The sequence below is a fragment of the Sturnira hondurensis genome, unplaced genomic scaffold, assembly GCF_014824575.4.
Source record: "Sturnira hondurensis isolate 20B ecotype Veracruz unplaced genomic scaffold, ASM1482457v3 Scaffold0007487, whole genome shotgun sequence".
NCBI classification, from domain to species: Eukaryota; Metazoa; Chordata; class Mammalia; order Chiroptera; family Phyllostomidae; genus Sturnira; species Sturnira hondurensis.
Window position 1 is genome coordinate 729,201 of NW_028080118.1, and position 22,643 is coordinate 751,843.

A 22,643-nucleotide genomic window follows, 5' to 3' on the forward strand; every position below is an offset into this window, starting at 1 on the left:
ATCAAACTCCACTAAGCTCTTAGTTGCCAATTTAGTGAAAGTGTTGCTTGGGCCAACTGTTCTGAGGCCAACACTGTTATCCTAAAATGTTTAAATTAAGCCAAGTATCCTAGAGAAACAATAATTTTTATTGTCAGTCATTCTTCTTTCATCCACAGAATCTCAACCATCACCATCACGGCAACACACCAACTTAGGAAAGGTCTGGCTGGAAATATTTAATTGTTTTACAACTATTGATGACAGCCTTGTCAACACCCTTACCAGACCGCAGAAAACAGAATGTAAATTACTCCTAAACTCAAAATAATTACTTATAAGAATACAGAAACACCATGACTGTCCCTATTAACAAAATGATCATCTATTTCTACAAAGAAAATTTGTAAGTTCTTTAGCTTCACAGGAAAGACATTCCTTTGTGATCTCTACGGGCCTATTGTCAAAAAGTCCCATTTCAAGCCCTGGCTGGGGTAGCCCAGTGGATTGAGCACAAGCCTGTGAACCAGAGGATCACGGTTTGATTTCCAGTCAGGGCACATGCCTGGGTTGCAGGCTGCTTCCCTGCAGGCCATTTCCCAGCAGGGGAAGCACAAAAGGCAACCATACATTGATGTTTCTCTCCTTCTCTCCTTCCCCTCTAAAGATAAATAAATAGATAAAATCTTTTTAAAAAAGTCCCATTTCAGCCCTGGCTGTTTTAGCTCAGTGGATTGAGTGCCAGACTGTGAATCAAAGGGTCACTGGTTCAATTCCCAGTCAGGGCACATGCCCAGGTTGTGGACCAGGTCCCCAGTAGCGGGGCGAGCAAAAGGCAACCACACGTGGCTGTTTCTCTCCCTCTTTTTCCCTCCCTTCCTCTCTCTTAAAAATAAATAAATAAATAAATGGTTTTTAAAGAGTCCCATTTCACAGAATATATCTCTAAAATCTCTTTTACTCTTTTAAGAAGTAGATCTGCTGAATCTAGATCTTCTAAAGTTGAGCTCCATTTTACCTCAGCCTTGTATTTCACTGAGGCTTCACTCTATTTTTTTTCTTATACAAATTTGGGGCTGTCTCCTTTGATAGTACTATATTACTGTGTTTGAGACAACCATATATTTAAGTAAAAGGAAGTATGACAGAAACTAATACCCACTTACATATTTCCATTATTTTTGAAAAAGATAATCCCTCAACATAAAATGTTTTAAAAGTATATAGCCACAAAGACTTTCCTTCCTTTCCATGATCTATTCAAAGGTCAAAGATGTAAACCTCTACCTGAAAATAATCACTCTAAACAAAACCACTTGCAAAATTCTCCGAATGTCTGTGTTTGGATGTACGCTAGCCTGAATTTTTTGTGCCTTATGTATATAGTACAGGAAACATGCTTTTTTACTTCTAAAAAATAAAAATGCTCCTCAAAATATAGATAGGTAAGACCTTTTGCCTCACCATCTTTTATTTAAGTGTATTAAATAATTATTTAGTGGGGGATTTCCTTCAAAATCTGTAGGGAATCAACTGAAGAGTAGTTGAGATAAGCTGAGGTAGAAGAGATTGAGGCTATATATAAAGGTAACTTCTGGGGCTAAGGGAGGTTGTGGGAATCTCTACCCATGGCAAGCTGGCAAAAAAAAATCAGTTAAGTATCAGTGCTGGATAGCTCAGCTATTTACCCATTGGCCTAAATACAGGGAATTGGAACAACTGATTGTACAGGTCCTTCACAACCCAAGAGTAAGTGATTAGGGACGAGGTGGCCGAGTGGTTAAAGTCAAGAGTAAGTGATTAGCAGGTAAATTTTCAAACAATTTCTAGAAACAAAAAATACCTTTACCAAAATGGTAGCTATAAACATTTTGATTTAGGAACTGACTTTTGTTTGCATCAGTAAAATATCGGGTCTGATGCAGCTTACCAGTAAGATCACTAAATTTTCCGTAAGATCCATTTTGCAAAATGTAAACTAAAGTGAATATGCCTACCAAAAGCATAGTTTATTCTTCTTCACACTTACCCTCACCTTCTGTTCCAAGTTACAGTCTCACTGTATAGTCTCTACAACACTTGAATCATATAACATGGCATTTTGAATTACAGAAATTGTTGAGCCCATATATACACTGCAATTTACAACATTTTGTTTAATCTTCATATGGTGGTTTAGTGTTCCACACAAGTGAGAGGTGGCACAGAGTAAATAAAAAAGAGCTGTCTTTAAGGCAGTTCTCAGATCATTCTGCAAACAGAAAGGAGAAAAGTGAAAAGACAGTGGCCGAGGGTCAGTGAGTGCTTTCTGCAGGGCGTTGCACACGCTACCAATACAATTTGTTTCCCTCAGTTAACAATGGCCACTGAGTAACTCAAAACAAAACTGAACTAGTACTTCCCCAATTCTGAAATGTCTTCAACTTTCTTCTCTGGCAGGTCACAGCACTCCAGAGAACAAAAGGAACAAGCAAAATGCAATTTTTCAGGCACATGATATTTTTTATGAATTCTGTACATCTGAATAGCATTTACAGTTTCCCTAAGTGCTTGCCCCATACATTACCTCTGGAACTGCTTTCAAAGAGGCTGAAGTGACCTCTATCTCCATTTAATTGGACAAAATGGATTAAAATTGGTATGTTGTGGGGGGGGGGGCAGATCCTGACAGTGAGCATTATTAGATAATGAAATAGAGGCCTGAGAGCTGCAGCTTGTCCGCTCCAGAGGATTTTCCATGAAAGGGCAGACTCCTCAGCCCAGGCAGGATTGAGTTTAGAGCTTCCTGAAAACTGAGGGTGAGGTTGGGTGAAACAGATAACTTTTCCATGCCTGTTTTCACTCTAAAATCTGATGAACCTGCAATTTCTGGTGGAATCTGCTCTGTTTAATGTTTTTCGTCTGCATATAAATGGCAATGCTGAACTTGTGTAAATTCACTGTAATTTTCCACTTGCTACCAATGTAGTGTTAAAACAGTGGTTTTAATTCCTGGGATTTTGAATAATGCAGGTGCTTTAGCCAAGGCAGAGAAGAGAAACTCCAAGAAAGAATCAAAATAATTTCACATTTGGATGGCATACGATGTAGTCTGGAGTGGATGTGTACGATTCCTACCACCTTATAATGAATTTTAATCTATTAAGAGGCCATCCTGTGTTGAACTGCTTCCCATTCAAATGTTTTTTAAAACAATTTTAAAAATTGAAATATACTGGCACCAATTCTATTTTCATGACACATCATACACTATAATGACAAGTATTATATAAAGAATATTAAAAAGTATATTTATAACATACGGATTAACAGAGAAAGCAATTTAACTTTCTTCCTCAGGATAAAAAGTTATCCTTTTGTACTCCTGACTCATAGCTCCACAATATAAACTGAATATTGTTTTAGCTCTGCCTGGTGTGGCTCAGTGAGTGGGTTGAGTATCATCCCATTGGCTGAGGGGTCGCTGGTTCAATTCCTGGTCCAGGCACATGCTTAGGGTGCAGGCAGGGTCCTGAGCTGTGGACTTGCGAAAGGCAACTGATTGATATTTCTCTCCCTCTCTCTGTCTCTCCCTTCCCCTCTCTCTAAAAATAAATAAATAAAATCTTCTAAATAAATTAATAAATAAATAAAAGAAAGTAACTTTCACCAGAACATACTCTCTCAATAAAAATCAGAGTAGAGTGGTACTATTATTCAACTAGCACCATCTTAAAATCCTACGCTTTTGCAAGTCTCAAAACACAGAAAGCTGTTGGAAGTGTAATTTGTTTCTTGATTACCTCTAGACCAGTGACTCCATAAGAACTAAGGGAAAATAGAGACCTCCACACAAGACTGTCAGTATAAAAGCTGTCACAGGATCTGAAACAGAGCTCACTCTCTCCACACTTTCCAGGTGTTGGCTGACTTAAATATATCACTTACTCATAAATCAGTGATTCTTACTTCTTGCCACATATTGGCTTTAAACATAATACTAATACCTGCATATTTTATTCAAAGTTTGATTTAATTTTTTGGAAGCTCCCCAGGTGACAATTCTAATATGCAGCCAGGGCTAAGAAAAATGCTATAGAATTATTGCTCATTGACTTATTGCTCTTAACTAACATCCTACAAGTTTTTAGCCATAATCCTACACTTTTAAGTGATTAAAATAATGTAAACAATTTGCTTTTCACAAGGTATCCCCTTCCAATATTTTAAGCTGTTCACAAAATGAGATTCTCCTTCAATACTTACTTTGCACGTGGCTAATATACCATCGATCATTCAGATCACTGATAAAAATTACAGGCCCTAATATAATGCCAAACAACTCACTCTAGCAACAACTCATCGCTGATGTCATTCTCGGCAACCACTGCATTGCTTTTTATTTTTCATCAGACTGTTCTTTGTGAGTTACTAAAGCAAACATAAGAATTTGCTAAAAAAATGAACAAAAATTGTTATTAAAAGTTGAAACCCTGGCAATGACTTAAAACTGTTCTCTGCACGCCGGCCGCACAGCTATTTTCTCCTCTGAAGCACGAGTATACTCAAACAGTAGCATCAGTTTTACAAAGTCCAAACGAATTCAAAATTAAAAGAAAGAGCATTTCATCAAACTTTTAGCTATCTATTAAAATGTTCCCCAAAGTCAGCATTTTTGTACGAGGGCAGGAGGGGTGGGGTGTGCCAGGAGGGCACTACACTGCCAGGAGGGCACTACACTGCCAGGAGACACTTCCAGTGAATGTTAAGCTTCTCGGTTAAACTTGCTGCAATGTATTCAGTGGTCAAATGGCTGAGGATTCCAAGCCCGCTCCACTATAACAAGTCAAAATGAGTAATCTGGATGTGTAATTGAGTCATAACTTTAAAACGAGCCCTAAAATTCTACTTTTCACATTTTGCTTTTATTACATCTTTTTTAAGTGATTAAGCTGTCTCTCCGTCCTTTGCCAGCGGCAGTGAAGCAAGACGGAGACAAGATATTTTGTATCTCCTTGCCTTTAAAACTTAATTATGGTTATATTAACCAAAAATCTCAAATACCTGATCAAAAGACAACTGAATATTCAAAGTACATCCCTAGATGCATAGATTATCTCTAATTGGGTATTACCTGGTGGCAGCACATTTAATTGAATAGAAATTGCTACAGGAAATGGATTAAGTCCCACAAAAGCACACACCTAAGTCAGCAAGCACAATGCTTAGGAAAAAGCAGAGACTGTGAGGACTTGGATGAGAACACCTTGTTGGAAGCTCAGAGTTAGACTTGCATTATCTAAATGTGATCCACAGAGCAGTTCAATTTCACCAAGAACAATCAATTCTAAGTGTTTCCAATCTGATACAACTCCACACCGTGTCCTCACCCCAAGGACCTCAGGGCTAGAGAAATGTGGCTCTGAAGATGAAATACAACTCTCTTACAGGATGGCTAATAGAGACTCAAGTAGACAGAGTAAAATGCTGCAAGCATGTAGTGATTCAAGATTCTTACAAGAATATTTTTTAATGATTCAGAGATTCTTCCACTTATAGAAAGTAACCTCGGACTCTTAAAAGTTCATCCTGGGCCTTCACTGTCTTTGTTAACAGTATTTCTCCTAACAGAGAGCCTGATAATACTCTGGACAAGGTATGTCCAGAAAAAGTCCAGCCACTGTTAATATTACGAGAATGGTTTCCATGACATCAATGTAATCTGGCAGCCAAGGAGGGTGGGCTGGAATGTGCATGCCTGTACAATGATGACCTCACTGTACTAGTCAGTTGGGGGCAGTACAGGCTGCTGAGTGAGCATGTGTACTGTATGGCGTCACATTCAGAATGACTGAAGAGCAACGAATCTGAGTCAAATTTTGTGTTAAGCTTGAACATTCCTCTATGGCAACTATTCAGATGATTCAGAAGGCCGCAGCTATGGGCAACTGGTGATTGACAGCATCATCACAACAATGAGCTATCACATCTTGTGCAGAGTTTTTTGGTAAAACATCCAATCACCCAGGTGAATCAGTATCCATCCCTACAGCCCATATTTGGTGCCCTGTGACTTCTGGTTTTTCCTAAAACTAAAATCACCTTTGAAAGGGAAGAGATTTCAGACCGTTGATGAAATTCAGGAAAATACCACAGAGCAGCTGATGGCAATTGGGAGAACTGTGTGAGGTCCCAAGGTAGCTACTTTGAAGGGGACTGAGGCGTCATTGTCCTGTATACAGTGTTTTCTGTATCTTGTATCTTTTTCAATAAATGTCTCTATTTTTCATATTACATGGCTGGATACCTGCTTGACAGACCTCGTATACACACAAACTTAACTAGAGGTAAACTGAACACATATGTATGTCTACAAGGCCTCAGAAGTTAACTCTTCACTTTCACTACCCACATCTATACACCAGTTTAGCAAACTTTTAAAATCTAATTTGGGAGGTACGTAACTTTTTTTTAAAGATTTTATTTATTTTTCGAGAGAAGGAAAGGGAGGGAGAAAGAGGAGAGAAACAGCAATGTGTGGTTGCCTCTTGTGCACCCCCTATTGGGAACCTGGCCTGCAATCCAGGTATGTGCCCTGACTGGGAATCGAACCAGCAATGCTTTGGTTCCCAGGCCAGCACTCAATCCACTGAGCCACACCAGCCAAGACCGTACATAATTTATAAGGCTAGGAACCAAGAGGTTGACTGACAACCCAGCTAAACATTTCCCATAGTCCCGGGGAAAAGGACAAAAACATACATGCAAATAGAAAGCAAGTATAATGAGGCCCAGGACCTCAAAGCCCAATCTGGCTTAAAGATAACAGAATAAACTACTACTGATTACAAGCAGCAGAGGCAAGAGGGATCACATTGGAATTTTCTAATCCAATGGCAGCTAAATCCCTGCAGATTAACAAGTAATTTGTACTAACCCCTGTGATCCTTGCAAAGTTTCCCAGAATGTGGGAAGCAATTGTGGCTTGCAAGTTTGTGTAGCCCAAGGCAGGCAGCAAAGGAAGCACGGGAGGGCTGGGCTACCTCTTAAGGCTTTCAAACAGCATTCTGGTGGGCTGACCCCCATTACAGCATTTTACATCTTTTTTGTTACTGCTCTTTTCAAATGACCTGGTTTGCCTCTATAACTTTTGATTTTAATGTATTATTACTTTAAAAAACTAGTATCCTGCACCACATGGTACTTTCTCCTCATCTTGTGAAGTTCTTTCCTAAACCGTGCCTGCAATAAATGGGCCATGATAGGAAGTGGGTTTAAAAATCAAACTTCTGAAGAAAAGTTCAATTGAACTTCTGGTCCTAGGCAGGTAAGTAGTGTAAGAGGAAAAGGTATAATCTAGGTGTTCACTATGATACACTGAGTCCTCCCACTGTGAGAGTGACTGTAATACCATACATACATTGAAGCTTCAAAAATGTGCACCCAAATAATCACTTTCTAGGTCACCAGAGGAAAATTTTTATTACCGAGGTAAACTGTGGCTAGAGCAAAAATATATATATTGTAAAAGAGGTGTCTGATGTCCCAAAAGGGTTTTATCTGCCATTTCAATGATAGCATCATTACTATAAAATTGATAATAAGCAAACCTCTAGCAAGGTCTAGCCGTTGAAATACATGCTGGAGTACATTGGTGAAACTAATGAATGCAATTTTTCTGGTATTGTTAAATATATCATACAGAAAGAAAACTATCTCGGAAAAAAATGTAATTAATTTAAATAGCACATTCAGGCCATATCTTTGTATTTTTTAACATCCCCCCCCTACAAAAGAAGTAGGTAAAAAAGCAAGTTTCCATTGTGAAACAGCTGAGCTGAATAAGCAAGGAAAACATAGGGGAGGGGCCCTAGCCTCACAACTCTAGTCACTTCCTCGGCGAAGCATTGCTAGCAGTATCTTGGCCAACTCCTCCGCTCCCGTGACATCTGAAAGAAATGTCTGTTTTTGAAAAGAGTATCCTCCCTAGGTGAAGGCTTTTGGGGGCAAGGTTTGGAGAGGACAGGATAAACAGTAAAGATATGGCCCTGGGAAACATATAGGGCTTGGGTGAGCTTCTATTTCCTTAATAGTAAAATAAGGTGATGTCACTGAGAAGACTACTTACAGTACAACACTTGGAGATGAATTTAAAGGGCTCCAAAGGCTGTTCACATTCGATGAGGTTTGTTAACCAATTATACAATTTTTAAAACTTTTTAACTTACTTTATTTTTTTAAATGTTTTGTTGTTTATGGCATTACAGTTGTCCCAATTTTTCCGCCCCTTGTCCCCCTCCCCACCCCCACTTCCAGTCAGTCCCCACACCATTGCCCATGTCCATGAGTCTTTCGTATATGTTCTTTGACTAACATTTTCACCATTTATCGATCGGTCCCCAGTTCCTCCCTCCCCTCTTAACAGCTGTCTGTCTATTCCACCATTCTATGCCTCTGGTTCTATTTGGCTCATTGGTTTATTTTACTCATTAGATTCCCATTATAAGTGAGAACATATGGTATTTGTCTTTCACCAACTGGCTTATTTCACTTAGCATAATAGTCTCCAGTTCCATCCATGCTGTCACAAAAGATAGGAATTTCTTCTATTTTTCTGCTGCACAGAATTCCATTCTGTAAATGTACCACAGTTTGTTTTTTTTTATCCACTCATCGACTGATGGGCACTTAGACTGTTTCCAAATCTTGGCTATTATAAATAGCGCTGCTATCAACATAGGGGTGCATCTATTCTTTTGAATTGGTGTGTCATGTTTTAGGCTTCTTGGGGTATATTCCCAGCAGTGCAATCACTGAGTTGAAAGACAGTAAAAATTCAAATATCTCACATAGCAATATTTTTGCTGATATATCCCTAGGGCAATGGAAATAAAAGAAAAAATAAACAAATGGGACTATGTCAAATTAAAAAGCTTCTGCACAGCTGAAGAAACCACCAGCAAAATGAAAAGGGGAACCGAATGCATGGGAGAACATATCTGCCAATAATACATCAGACAACAGTTTCATCTCCAAAATATATAAAAAACTGACATGACTCCACACCAAGAAGACAAACAACCCAATTAAAAAAAATGGGCAAAGGACCTTGAATAGACACTTCTCCAAAGACATACAGACGGCCTACAGCCACGTGAAAAAGTGCTCAACATTACTAACCATCAGAGAGATGCAAGTTAAAACCAAAATGAGACATCACCTCCCACCTGCCCAAAAGGCTATCATTAACAAATCAACAAACAACTTGTGCTGGCGAGGATGTGGAGAACAGGGAACCCTTTTGCATTGTTGGTGGGAATGCAGACTGGTGCAGCCACTGTGGAAAACCACATGGAATTTCCTCAAAGCATTCAAAAGCGGAACTGCAAACTATATAATTATTAAAACTCCGGGAACTGGGCTAGCACAGAACTAGGAAATGGCCTCAACATAACTAAGATGTAAATGTTTTTATTTAAAGCAAGAAAGTGTCTGGCTTTGCAGAAGAGCTAGAATAGGCAAGTCTGCTGCCACCCCTGTACAAAGGGGCAGGGTGAGCTATGGCCCAATGGCACAGTGCCTGGTGTTTAAAACACCATTCATTAGTGTTAGACAGCTACAGATGGCCAGGGAGGCTGACAGGTGGCATGTCTGACCTCCAGTGAGGGCCACTCAAGGACCCAGAGCCTGTTGGACATAATATTAAGCCATCAGTTCTTTGGAACTACTGATTTGACACCATGGGAGTAAAACCAGGAATGCATGTCTCCCTTTGGGACAGAGCACATGGTCATTTGAGAACTGCACTAGAATTACTGACACTGTCCCTTAATCTCCCTTCTCTCTGCTAAAGCTTTGGATTTAAAGCTCCTGTCCATTACAAACTTCGGGTGTGGCTATAAATTTAACAGGTGACCTGTTTGTAATTATTCCTAAAACATGCCAGAAAGAGACATTAGAAATTATCAATAAGTACAAAGTACAACCTATAACTTTCCGTATATTGAACCAGAGAAGGAAGAGCACTTCGAATGAGTAGCTGATTTCTTTATGGCTTAATGGCATTATTTATGGCTTGTGTACAATAAAAGTTGTTTTTTATTTTTGAAATTTTAATATGCCTTTGAGTACCTCTAACTGGGCAGTCCAAAGTAAGACAAATTGGCAAGAATATTACAATACATCACTCAATGTTTCCTAAACTGCATTACATGGAATAAGTTGATAATGATGTTCCTTAGCAAAGGGGGAAAGAAGGCTGCTCCTACAATCCTCCTCCTGATTATGCACAATGCATATTCATATAAAAGCTCTAAAAAGTCTTAAAAAAAAAGAAACCTCTTTATGTTTGGTTGGCATTTGCCATAGAAATCTCACCCCCCCCCCCGCCAAAAATCCAATGTATGACACAGTTTGGACTCTGCTACTCTAATATATTTCTTTCTTTTTTAAAAACATTTTACTTACTCATTTTCAGAGAGAAGGGAAAGGAAGGAGAGAGAGAGGGAGAGAAGCATCAATGTGTAGCTGCCTTTTGCACACCCCCTACTGGGGTAGGGACCTGACCCACAACCCAGGCTTGTGCCCTGACTGGGAATCAAACTGGCGACCCTTTGTTTCGCAGGCCCATGCTCAATCCACTGAGCTACACACCAGCCATGGCATTACTCTAATATATTTCTTAATCAGCTATACTGGCAAAGCATTCAAGGGTATGAGGTAACTGTTAAATTTGTGATAATGTCTCTACCTGTATGCCAAAAATAGATAAGAAAAATAAAGTGTCTGATCATGATCCCAGATGGGTGTGCTTTTGCTTTTAAGCTTAATTATGAGTGGCAAGGGACCAGGAGCTCTTGGTACGGATGTCTTCTACTACTGATTGGACTGCGTGTGTCTTGGGGGAAGTCCCATATTGATTTCTTCATAGGTAACTGGAGTAGAGTTTAACTAAATAATCTAATCAAGCAGATGCAGCAGAATTGGGTCCCAATCTTCTACAGCAATAAAACTTGAAATGTGGGCCCTGGCCAGGTAGCCCAGTTAGTTAGAGCGTCAACCTGATATGCCATGGTTGCTGTTTTGATCCCTGATCAGGGCACGTAAAAGATAACGAATGCATAAATAAGTGGAGCAACAAACTGATGTCTCTCTCTCTCTATCTCTCTCTCAAATCAACAAATAAAAATTTAATGAAACAGAACAAAAAAACCCTTGAAATGTGATTTTGGTTCTTGTATTATTTCCTTCCTTTTTCTACCCAGACCCCGAAAAACACTAAAAACCTTTCCAAAGGTAGGGATAAGATGTTTAAGGATAAGGAATAACTTACTAACCAATATGCAATGAGATGATAGTATATTCAGGATGAAATGTACTCATACACTTCAAAGTGGAGAAGAAGTGAGAAATAAAGGAAATGGTGAAAATTCACAAAGACCAGGGAAGGGTTCATGTGCCTCCAGGGTACTAATTTTGATATATTAGAAGATACAGTGGCTCTTTCCAGCTTTAATGATGCCCATTTAAAACAACACAGTCAATTTATTTAATGATAACCTTTAGATGTGGGGAAAAAATGAACGCCTTCTCAAATGTGCCTGTTATGGAAGGAAAACAATTGATTTCTCTGATAAAATGGAATGAGATTTCCCCTGACTGATGTTGCTCAGTTGGTTGGCCAACCTCCTGCAAAGTGGAGGGTGGCTGTGCAATTCCCCACCAGGGTGTGTGCGTGGGTTGGGGGCCCAATCTCCAGTTGGGGAACGTGCAAGAGGCAACTGATTGATGTTTCTCTTGTACACAGATATTTCTCTCCCTCTCTTCCTCCCTTCCCCTCTAAAAATAAACAAATAAAATATTTAAAAACAGAATTTATGTCCTAGTACAAACAACTTTAAGTTAAAACAGATTAGGATTAGCACTGGTTGGGTAGCTCAACTGGTTAGAGTACTACTCTAATACTTCAACGTCGTGGGTTCGACCCCTCATCAGGGCACATGTAAGGATCAACCAATGAATGCATGAAAAGTGGAAAAAGAAAGCAATGTTTCGCGCTCTCTCTCAAATCAATTAAAAAAGATTGTGAAAAGCAGGTTAGGATTAACTCTGTAAAAGCAACTATAAAAATTACAAGTTTTACTTGAACAAAAGGTTTTTGCTATAAAATGAAACACACACAAAACTACCCAAAAGAACCATTACAGCGCACACGTTCAAAATGTATGACTTCGAAAAACAAACCTTACTTAGAACTGTAAGTCATACCACCCCCAAACAAACTATTTTTTAACCAAATAAGACAGACAGCAGTTTGAGATTCTGTTCAAGTATATGACTGAAAAGAGCAATGGGATTACTTCCGAAGCACACATGGGGTCACATCCAGAGCAACTTTTAAGAATTTACAGCTGATGTTAAAAATACCTGGCAGGCTTTGAACAGAAAAAATGCTTTCAGCTAAACCATGAAACAGCATAGTAGTTGTAGCATTAAGTCACTGTCACTCAGTGGAACACAAGCAGATTAGTTATGACCAATACTTGCCAATTCAGTGTTCTCCAAGACTCAATTCTTCTGACTGCAATGCATTTCACTCTACTTCACGTTATTATAAAAGGGAGATATGTATGCAAATCTGTCAGTACATTTCTGAGTCCATTCTTACTCTACTTTGTAAACTCAGATGATGTAAAACTTTCTAAAATCGACAAATAGAAAATAATGAATAATAGCATCAGTTAAGGGTGGAAAAATGGCAGAACCCGATCTTCAAAGGCTAGAAATTTAGGTGTCAGATTTGTCTTTTAGACCTCATCTTCAATCCTAGAAATGGTAGAGAAGAGGACAAGGTGGGGTTATCCTAATAGTTGCAAGACTTTCTTAGAAGGCAACGTAGCAGAATGATGTGGAACATAGATTTTACGGATTGAGAATCCAATACTGTACAGTGTGCCTTTGAGCTTAACTACAATTTTTCATAATGTTGAGCAACAATGTGATGAGGTATCAGAGAATGAAATATTCATTGCAAATAAAAGAAGGTTCGTTCATGCATTTTATACTTCTAGGATGGTTAGAGTTTTAAAAAGATACAGAAAGTAAAAAGTGTTGGTGGGGACACCTTGTGAAATTAGAACCCTCATACATTGCTGCTAGGAATATAAATAGTTCACCCTCTGAGGAAAACAGCTTGGTGGGTCATCAAAAAGCAAAACAGAGAATTACTACGTGAACCAGCAAGTTTTCTCCTATATATATACTCAAAAGAATGGAAAACCAATGTTCAAACAAAACCTTGTGCATTACTGTTCATAACAGCACTATTTACAATGGTCAAAAGGTGGAGACAACTTCAATATCCACCAACTGATGAATACACAAAATATAGTGTATTTATACAATGCAGTATTATTCAGGCATACAAAGGAATGAAGTATTGATACATTCTACAACATGAATAAACACTGAAAAATTACACTGAGAGGAGCCAGACGCAAAAGGTCACATATTGTATGATTCCATTTATATGAAATATTCAAGAGAGCTAATTTCATAGAAACAGAAAGCTTACTGGTGGTTATCAGGATATGGGGGAAGGGAGATGGGTACAAAGTTCGCTTTTGAGATGATGAAAATGTCATGGAACGTGACAGAGTTGGTAGTTTCATAACGTGAGTATATTAAATATCACTGAATTGTTCACTTTAAAGTAATTTTATGTTATGTAAAATCAGTTAAAGAGTAACGCTCTTGACTCATAACAAGTCACAAGACAAAGTTGTTAACATACATGATTGATGCACTCATTCAACCAATATATTTATTGAGCCCCTAGTATGCCCAAGACACTAGGAATAGACTGATGAATTAAAAAAAAAGACACAGTCCCTGCCTTTAAGGAGTTTAGGGCGGGTGACCAGACATTAATCAACAGATCTGTTGGGTGACAAGAATAATGACTGCAGAGAATGAGCGCTGACCCAGCCAGGACCACATAACAACCACAGGCAACACAAGCCTGATCATATCGCTCCTACAGTACCCTCTTCCCCATTTTAATGGTTTCTCACTGATCTTAGAACTGGAACCTAAAATCCTCACTCTGATCTGCAAGGTCTTACACAGTCAGGTCTCTTCCTTCTGCTTCTCCAACTCAAGCCTCGCACATTCTTGCTTTCTCTGTTATAGCCCATCCGTGTCCTTTCCATCCGAGGTGAGCCCCAGGCCCCTTCCTGCCCTAGGGCTTCCACTCCACTGCTTCACTCTGTGTAGAATATTCTTCTTCTCCTCTTTACCTTCCTGTAATCACCATTCAGATCTCCCAACTCTATTCTCTCACTAAAGCTTTCGCTGACGGCACTCAAATAAAGAGAGACTAATAACTTGTTCCCCCAAATCTGTCTGCTAACAGGGAATTTACAATGAGCAATGAATGCAAAGCATGAAAAAAATCTCAATTCAGCTTTTCAAAAAACCATTACTCCAAGTCTCCCCAAAATTCTCTTCAAATATTCTTGTCAACATGTACCCAAAGAAATCCTTTGTGAATTCTTTGCCTTTGTAGAAAGTGTTTTTCTAACATGCTGATTTGTTTCAGTAAAAACAAGACCATGATTGTGACAATAACTCTTTATAGTCTACTTATACGTTAGCTCATTAATCATAATTTAATGTGACTGGCTATTGTGATACCTTGTTAATTGATTTATACGCACTTCAGACAATTTGATCCTGAGCAGTATTCAGATTCATCATTTCTAGTTGATTGAACAGTTCATTAAAATGGGTGGTTATGATCATTTTCATTTTCTAAAAAAGTCAGGCATCAGACCAGGAATATAATCCTCAATATAAAAATATTTCTATGACTAAAATCAGATTAAACTTATAATACTTTGATTTCCATGAACACAACCTGCCATAACGCATAAGGACAAGTTGTAAGAGATTTTCAGGAGGGCCCACCACCTAGCTAGTGTGCACTATGGAATGAAAGCCAGGACAAAGACCAACATAATCCAAACCAGGCAGCCATGTGCTGTTCTTTCCAAAACCACCTCATTTAATAACCATAAACTGGGCCAGGGATTTTTCAAAGCCCTGATTTGCCTGCAAGCGGAGCAGAGGGAAGCATCGCTGAACTATAGAAAGCCCCGCGCAAAAAGACTGTGTTAAAGCCCTTGAAGGACATTTACACAATATTTAACAATCCTCCTGTGCTTTTTGGAAGTAAAACTAAATTGCACTAAAACATAACATCGCAATGATTAACAAAGATTAGCTACTTGTACATAATTTGACATAACAATTAGTAATAAAGCTTACACAAAGTGTTTACTAATAAATGAGTAAACACTAGCATGTAATCAGTACCACTATTTCTGGAATCATAGCTTCTAATCTCAAAGAACGCTACGGAAGGCCAGGAAAGAGGGTATGGAATTTAAAACCTGAAACGCAAAGTCCAGACACTCCACTCCAAATAGAAAACAAGACTAGTGCTTTCCCCCCAGTATTTCTCACCTGCACCCCTAAGTGTTTACAGATACAAAATGCCAGTTCAGGACTTGGCTCTAAACACTGCTAAGATCAAATAGCTGTTTCTATTTGATTACAGCAAATACATCCTATGAAACCATTTCCTAAAGGTTAAGATATGCTAGGGAAGGAGGACTGCAGGCTGAAATGGCTGTCAGTACAATGGGTTGGGAAAGAAAGCTATTTGTTCAAATAAAACTCCAAATGTGAAGATAAAAATTCAACATTCAAGACCAACACAGGGAAGACCAAAGCCTCCCCTTTCATTAAAACCATGTGAGCCCTGGCTGATGTAGCTCAGTGGATTGAGCGAGGGCCTGCGAACCAGACGATCGCAGTTCGATTCCCAGTCAGGGCACAAGCCTGGGTCGCAGGCCAGTTCCCAGCAGGGGACTCACGGGAGGCAACCATACATTGATATTTCTCTCCTTCCCTTCCCTTCTAAAGATAAATAAATAAAATCTTTTTTAAAAAAGTAGTTCTAAGAAAATGACTTTCTTAAAAGAAAAAACCAAACAAACAGGTGAGTGAGTGTTCTCCCTTCAGCTTGTGCTAACCCCGTACTGAGACGGCAGTGGGTGTGTTGTAGCAAAACAACTCCAGCACGTACATAACAAGTGAGAGATTTCAATCACAAAATCGCCACTTCTCAAAATGTTTAGCTTCCCTGATAGGAGAAAGGTCACCAAAAAATGAGGCTTTAAAAATATTTTACACACACATACCATCTTAATCTAGAGTTGATAAAATAATAGAACCCAATAGATGATTTTTCAAACAGTGATTTGATTTCCCTAGGGGAAATCTTTCTTCCTAGTTCCCCCAGCCAACTAGGTTCCTGGGACTGGGAAATCTCAGAGGTTACAACTCAAAGATGACCCCACAGCCCTAGGCCCCCAAGAATCTTGCGTCGCCCAGGGTGTATGGGCAGGTTTTAAATCCTTTACCCTCTACATCCCCCCTGCCACCCTGGCCAGCCAAAAAGTCTCCCCCATTGTTTCACGCTTCCACCTTCTGCCATGGTGGGGCGTCATCAGTCAATGAGCGGGGGTGAGGGGGTGGGGGGTGGAAGAGACTGGAGTAAATCCCAATCATTTCGCTCCTTGTTCCTGGACTCTACCTCTTACTGACTAGGGCTGCACCCCAGTTCTTAAACTATAGTTCCGGAGGTACAATCTCATTCGATGGACAGAAAGAACACAAGCAAGATTTATGTGAAGGAAGTATATAAATCCATCTGCAGCACACTGCTAAGGAAACCCAGAAATTAGAAGGAAGGATAGACTGCTGAAATGCAGAGGCTAACTAGAGCCAGCCAGAGTTCACCTAGGAACATTTCCAGGTTAGTGCATGTCCAAGCCTTGGGTAATTTTGGCCTCTTCTGATCAAAACCATCAAATTTGTCTTTTAATTTTCATTGTTGGTATTAGAGATGTCCCCACCCACTGCCCCACCCCCCTTACCTTACCGCCACACTGTTGTTGGTTCATGCATATAGGTTCTTTGGCTGATCTCTTCATCTTCTTTCATCCAGCCTCCCCTTGCCTCCCACTGACAGTTGTCGGTCTGTTCCACGTGCCCGTGCCTATGTTTCTATTTTGTTCGTCAGTTTATTTTGTTCATTAGATTCCACATATAAGTGAAATCATATAGTATTTATCATTTTTAACTCTACTGTATACTTTTCATGCACCATTCTCCAAAACAAAAGTTGGATAAAGTGACAAGAGTACTTTATTTTTAGTCACATACAGCGCTCGGTTTCAGGACCCCTCTAAGGCAGCCTGACTTCCCTAGCCATTCTAACTGTGTTCTCTGCTCGCAGTTTCCCCAGCAAGAGGGCTCTGCTCTCACCAAACTGATCTCCTCTCTCGTTTTTCCCCTAAGTATCTCAAGTTTATTCCAAACTGCTGCTCTCCTGGACTGGAATTACCTAAATTAGTCTTCTTGAAAGTAAACTGAAGGTTCGGCTATGCCAAATTCAGCAAGCTAATTAAGAGACCCTAATGCAGGGAGGGGTGCAGATACATAAAACTGGCAAACCTTTCAGCAGGGGTGTCCGACCTTTTGGTGTCTCTGGGCCACACTGGAAGAGGTTCTTGCGCCACACATTAAATACATTAAAACACATAAGCACAAAAAATCTCATAATGTTTTAAGTAAGTTCATGATTTTGTGCTGGGCCGCATTCACAGCCACGCTGAGCACATGCGGCCCTCGAGCTGCAGGTTGGACAGCCCTGCTTTACAGATTGGTTTCCCTCTCAAGGTGATTGGCCAGTGATCCTGGGAGCTGTGTTTTATTCTCTTAATATACATCTGGGATTTGCTTCCTCGCCAAGGGTAAGCAAATGTTATAAGCAGATGAAGAATTCTGTAGGTGGAGAGATACAGGGTAGACGGACAGAATGATGAAAGATTATAGGCAAACAGATACGGTGCACTCATTTGACCAAACCAATCTAGCCCCTAAATCACAGTATCATTTAGAGCCATTGGAGAGCACCAAGAAACATGAAGCTATAACCTAAGATAAAAACATACTTTGATCAAGGCCAGACTCTCAATGTTTAACCACTTCATAAATATCTTCTAATGGCAGTATTCTTAATGCTAAAAAAAAAAAATCAGAGGCATTCTGACATTTGCTATTCTGATGACCTTGTTTCAGAGTGGCGATTACCAGGTTGTTTCAAAGTGGCCATAAATGAGATGGTGAGTAAGAGGAGCGTACTGGCTAAATGTGTGGGTTCTGGGGCCAGATGTCTGGGCTCAAATCCTGGTTATTCTGCTTACTAGTTAAGTGACCTTGGGCAAATTCTTTAACCATGTATCTCAGTTTCCCTATCTGTACAAATGAGGGTGATATTGATAATAGGGCAATTGTGAGACAGTGTCTTCACATAGTAAATACTCAAACAATATGAGTTACTGTTTTATATAATATAGTATAGGAAAAGAGCAAATTCCTTTGCTGACTCTAGTCAGTTGCCTCCACCACAGATTAAAAAATAGCCCATGTAAAAAAATGTAACCCTAACACAAATAGTTGAAATACATCTACAGGGTTACTACACTTGAAATGCAGCGGCACAAATGAAATCAATGTGAACATATTTGTAACTAGAATAAAAATAGATACTTTGTAAAATGGAAGCATAAAGGAAGTATGCTGACAAAAACGATCAGGAGTATTTCTTTAAATGATGTGTGTCATGCCAACTAGACAATACTTCTTAATTAGTATATATACATGAGACAAAATAATACATTGCAACTTTACTCAGGACTTCAGTGGAACTAGAAGACCTACACTTCATTCAAAACTCCTACAAAAAAGAAACTAAAGCCAACTTCAAAAAGGCTCAGGACTGGAGTCCAGAGAGTATGAGAGAGTGGAGGGCTCTGAGTTAAGGCACTAAGTTGGAAGCAGAAATAAATAGCATGTGTAATCGAATGCACACAACTATGAACTAGCACATAGCTCCACAACACCTGCTGGAAGTGAGAGGAAATCACACACACAAGCGGACAGTGTGAAGAAACCTCCCGGCAGCCGCGCCCTTTCTAAAGGGAAGAAGGTGGTCAGAGCACAGAGTGGCTCTGGACAGAGAGGGCCATGAATTTATACCTGGAAACAACTGGCTTCGGAAATTCACCAACTTGACATTTTGTTGCGAATCCAATTAAATAACATGTGCACAGGGGGGTTGTGTATTTGTGAGATTCCCCTAAACCAAGTCGTATCTACCCACTTTTAGCTGAAACAGATGTTTAAAGAGCATCTAAAGAGCTAAACACAGTGATAAGCACCATTCTTATGCTAAACTCAAGAGGCTTTCTTCACCAGAAAGCCAATTCTGAGCCTCAGTTCCCACTGGGAGTCTCAGTTTTCCCATTAATAAAATGTGGCTCCCAGCTGGGACCCCTGCATCAAGTCTTGCTTTTCACTACGCGGCAGTGGCTCCATGTTCTGATTTTAGTGGCCGAGGGCAATATGAGACTGAACAAAATCGGTAACCCTTTCCGGAGCTTCTGCTTTTAAGAGAAGTGGAAAAACTGCCATAAATATTTCTGCCTTTTCATTAATGTGTTCTTATTAAGAAATGTTTAAAGTAATTTATTTTTAATATCAGGAGAGATCAGGTACTTTTAAGAGAAAAATGTGAGTATATAAATAAAGGGTGGAGCAATGGGCAAAGTCTAAATATAGTTCACATATTCAGGTGAGTAGAGAAAATAAAGAGAATCTGATGGGCCTAACACTAAGTATAAACTACACTAGAGTTTTTAAACACTGGAGTACTCGAGTACCCAATAAAGTTTATAAATAAAATACTCTAAAAGATGACATTTAATATTGTAGTCACCTTTCAGAAACTACTGCCTTTATCCATAATTTCTATTTAAGACCCACGGTAGGCCTTTCCAAATAACTGTTCCTGGCAAGAAAACACTAATTCTCTGCTTTTCTAAGTTTTCATCAGTACAACTAAAATCCTTAAACATCTTTGCAATCACTTTGCAAACATGTGTATGTTTGCCAAATAGCCTCTCCCAATCATTTTTGGTATATTTCAATGGATCTGAATTGGGAATAATTAAACTTAAGAAACAAACTCCCACTTGAACAATTAAAATTTCTTAAATTAAAAAAAAAAACCTTTCCGAGCAAAAAGAAAGTTGTGGCCACTATACAGATTGCTCAGACTACTATGTAAAAATCTCTACCATATCAATTCTATCATGGATCTTCTGATTTTAATGTGGTCCTTCAAAAGTAAGGTTGTCTCATATATTTGTATTTAAAAGTCTATAGTAAAAAGCCATATATCACTTGACCTTAAGAAATAGCAGCTCTTTCATGAACCCAGATAACCTCTAGCTGTTAACTGGTATACTAATATAACACACAGAAGAAAAATTTGCTAAGGGTTTTCAACTTTACTATTGTTCAGCTGTTTCCAACCTAGTGAACACTGGATTTCCTTCTTAAATAATCCCCCCACCCCAAAGAATTCCTAAACAACTAAACTGTAAGATTTTGTGCCGTTAAGTGGCTATAAATCTCAGTAATAATCACCTTTGGACTTGGTTTAGTTGACTGAAGTCTATCTGATGATCTAGACCAAAGAATATCAAAACTGGCTTTGCAAATGTTTAAGCAAGATTGGGTTGAGCAACTGTCTGTGGCATAATGTAATTCACCATGTAACTCCCAAGGTTTACTTTTGCCAACATTATTTCTTCTTTTCTTTATAAATACATAAGTAGATCAATTTATTTACATGAATGAAGACCCAATCACCAAGCTTCCATAGTGAAAGCAGGCTTTGAGCTCTGACGGTGACGCTCGAATACCATGAAGAAATTCCTTCACCCGCCCCTAGGAATAAACATGTAAAATCTGTCAAGAAAACATTTGTAACAATATGAGGTAATGAATGTAGAATACACGGACAACCCATCCAGAAACTAAATTTTCCAAGTTCAAGAAATATTTTGCTGGAAAGATCTGCACCTTTGCTCTACTGTAGCTAACTAGTCTGCGGTGACAGATTAGGATTGGTTAATACCTACTGCTTTGTTTCTGACACCTCAAAAAACAACAGCTGTCTCACTATGCACCTCCCACAACTTTTCAGCTTTTACTCCCACTACAGTGGTTCTTTAAAATCTCTAGTCTGCCTTTTATCTTTATTTTTTATGTATTTTTTTCAATCATAGTTTATATTAGTCTCTATTAGTTTCGGGTGTATGGCACCGTAGTTAAACAATCACATGCTTCAAAGTGTTCTCCGTGATATTTCCAGTACACTCCTGATACCATACATCGTTAATACAATTGTTCACTATATTCCCTGTACTGTACTTCACATCCGGTCACTATTTTGTAACTACCGATTTGTACTTTTCCATCCCTTCATCTTTTTCACCCAGCCCCCTAAACCATCCCCTCTCCTCTGGCGACCATCAGTCTCTTCTCTGTACCTATGAGTCTTTCTGTAAAACCTCTAGTGTCTTGATCCCACCCTCAGTTTCTCAAAGTCCTTGCCTTCACTTTCCGTATGACGTCTGAACACCATGTTCACTTGTGGAACTTACCAGCCCCCTTCAATTCCTTCCCAGCCTGGCTTTCTGTCATAATTGACATTCAAAATACAAAATCCAGCCAGCCCTGGCTGGTGTGGCTCAGTAGATTGAGCGCTGGCCTGGGAACCAAAGGGTCGCCACTTCCATTCCCAGTCAAAGCACATTCCTGGATTGCATACGGGCCAGGTCCCCACTAGGGGGCGCTCAAGAGGCAACAACGCATTGCTGTTTCTCTCCCTCTCCCTCTAAAAATAAATAAATAAAATCTTAAACAAACAATCCAGTATAAGTCTCAGATACTGTTTTCTTCATTCCTGCGTGAAGGAAGCTGAGAACCATTTTGATATAGCCACACTAATGTGAAGAATGATACCATTACAAATCCCTCAGTGCCATTCGACAAACCCCTCACTTGTCCTTGTTCATCTCATTCTCCATTTACCCGAAGGACTGAGTTCAAAGCTTCATGACTGTCCTCTGGTCCCTTACCACACTGTTTCCTATATGGGTGACCTTGTTCCTATAAAACCAGGCTCATTTGGTGAGCATTTCTTCACACTTCCCTGGTGTGTGCACATCAGCTCTTTCCCTCCAATTTTAAATGAGGGAATCTCTCATCCTGCTCAAGACCAATAAAGAGCCTCCATATATGTTCTTGATCTCCACCTTTTTGCACCAATAATTATCCCACCTCCCCTATACTGTCAACCACATAATCTATACTCTCCCCCAATGGTTTCTTAGTCGAAATGCTTAAGCCCTCATTTTCTTAACTTCGCACACATGCATGCACACACGGGACACACTCTTGTTGATAAAGTACCCTTTTCCAGCCTTATCTCTCCTTCCCTACAGAGACCCAATATCAAGTAAAGCTTCTTTAAGGCAGGGATTTTGGAAGAGTTTTTGTTTTATTTTGTTCACAGGCATACCGCTAACCTACAGCAGGGCCTGGCACATGGCAGGAGCTTAATAAATAAGTGTTTATTAAATGAGTCACCTCCTAAAAAGAATGCACTCACTATGTCTACTTCCTCACCTCCTTATCACTCT

The 22,643-nt window shown here is 39.4% G+C and overlaps 1 protein-coding gene across 7 annotated transcripts in view; it reads right to left on the minus strand.

Moving 5' to 3' along the window:
• The window catches only part of ATP11C (ATPase phospholipid transporting 11C (ATP11C blood group)), a 192,585-nt gene that overhangs the window by 109,784 nt on the left and 60,158 nt on the right, over positions 1-22,643 (minus strand). The window lies entirely within an intron of this gene.